Here is a 2,012-nt window from a genome sequence, read left to right as displayed (position 1 = left end):
TATCATAGGATGCTTTCAAGGAACAAACAAAACAAGTCATTTTGAAGAGAATTTGAAAATGATTGCCTGATGTTGATTGAAGACCATAAGAGTGTGAAGCAAACATGCTGTGCCTACTGTCAGCTACTACAGTGAATAATGTAAACATATTTGGAATTTCTGTACCTTATTGTGACTGCTTTTTCACAGTCATATGAAAAAAATAAAAATTGTGGCCAGACATTGTCAGGTGACCAGTCATTAAGCCAAATTGATTACTGTTTTCAGTTTTATGTTATTTTAGCTATTTAATAATAATAATAATAATAATAATAATAATAATAATAATAATAATAATAATAATAATAATAATAAAGGATATATAATAGACAGGGCACATTTCTGTACATGTTCAACGTCTTCCGAGAGATACTGGGTAGGTTAGCAAAAACCAGGGCTGCATATTCCAGCGTTGATCTGATCAATGAGCAGTAAACTTGGATGATATCAGTTGGGGGAACACCACATTTCTTAAGTTTCCTCAAGGCATATACATGTAGGCGTCTGTTGGCATCTGCAACAGTACTTACCAAAAGATGATATGATCTACCAATGTATCAATGCCATGTTTTCCTAGTGACCTTGCTAGTTTTCATTCTCTTTGCTTCATTTGGCATAGTTTACCAGAGACTGAAAAAGCACACCTGCTTCTTTAACAGTAGCTGGTTGTGACAGGCTATTATTGTCCATCACATAAGTGAAGTAGTCTTCCCAAACTAGGTCATCTTGTACTAAAGCAGCGTTCACTGTGTCTTTCATTTCTGAGAGCTTTCGAGGGTAAACCTACTGCAAACAATCAGTTTGTCCATAATCTTCTGGCAAAAAGTACACAACATCAGGGACACCAGAAAATGTGGCATGTTTGGACTTTCTAATTCGATGAGAATTCCAATACTCTTTAACTTTGTCTAAGTCACTTTGAAGCAGATCAGAAAAACAAAACCACAAAGCTTCTCTGTGAATCTCGCTTGCAAGATCGAGAATGTCAGATTCATACAAATCATTGAAAAAATCAATCCCCCAGCTTGAACGTTGTTTCCTGTAAGAAGACCAGAAACATTCAATTCTTTGATTGCTTGTACTCGGAACGTATTTATGAGCGTTGGTTCCCGAGTATTGATCAAATCCATCGGCACGTAGATAGCATTGTATGCCTGCAACAAGACCGTTTTCAGTTCCAAGATCGTTGTAAACTCGTGCAGGGCAACCTTTGGCAACTTCGATATAGTCCCAAAAAGTATTTTGCAATGACTTTAGGATTTTTATTTGACCTTTGTACCTCAAGCCATAGAATTTTTTGACTGAAACCGTCAATCCCTCCGTGTATTGAAAACCCAAACGGTTTCAATTTATCATATCCGTCAAGGTGCCAGCAAAAGTTGCCGTTTCCTCTCTTCCACGCCACGAGGGTCAATATCACGCAATAATGAAGCAACTACTCTTCGTGGAACATGAATGTGATACCTGATTCGCAGTATATGCCACATAGTACGATAACCATTGAGGCTATCAGGTCCATTTGCTATTTCACGACGTATTATTTCCTTGACACACTGCACGTCAAAATCTTGGCGATGTTTTAGACCATAATCATTCAATCGTCGTTTAAGTGTTCCTATATTGATGTTTATGTTGTGATGCTTATCCAGCAAAAGAATTATATCCTTATACCGAAATCCTCTATGGAAATAGTGTTCAATCAATCAGGCAATTCTTCATGATTGTTAGCCGCCATTTTGTTTTAATTAATTTCTTATGGGCCCGCAATTCATATCCGCTGACATGCGCGCGCACGGGTTTAGGCTTTTGTTTGCAGTGTGCGATTTATTTTGTTTGCAGTGTGCGATATATTTTGTTTGCAGTGTGCGATATATCTTGTTTGCAGTGTGCGATTTATTTTGTTTGCAGTGTTTTATTTTTATTTTCAGTGTTTTCTTTTTGTTTGCATCGTTTTCTTTTTATTTGCAGTGTGT

At 37.0% G+C, this 2,012-nt stretch overlaps 1 pseudogene; it reads right to left on the bottom strand.

Moving 5' to 3' along the window:
* Positions 1–367: 367 nt before the first annotated feature.
* LOC116294125 (uncharacterized) lies at positions 368–1,762 on the bottom strand (annotated as a pseudogene).
* Between the last annotated feature and the right edge of the window lie 250 nt (positions 1,763–2,012).

Source organism: Actinia tenebrosa, unplaced genomic scaffold, assembly GCF_029948245.1.
Source record: "Actinia tenebrosa isolate PJP-AT-01 unplaced genomic scaffold, QUT_ActTen_1.0 PGA_scaffold11__36_contigs__length_13525064, whole genome shotgun sequence".
In the NCBI taxonomy this organism is placed as follows: Eukaryota; Metazoa; Cnidaria; class Anthozoa; order Actiniaria; family Actiniidae; genus Actinia; species Actinia tenebrosa.
The sequence above is the reverse complement of the archived record's forward strand: the minus strand, read 5'-3'. Positions and strand labels throughout refer to the sequence as shown.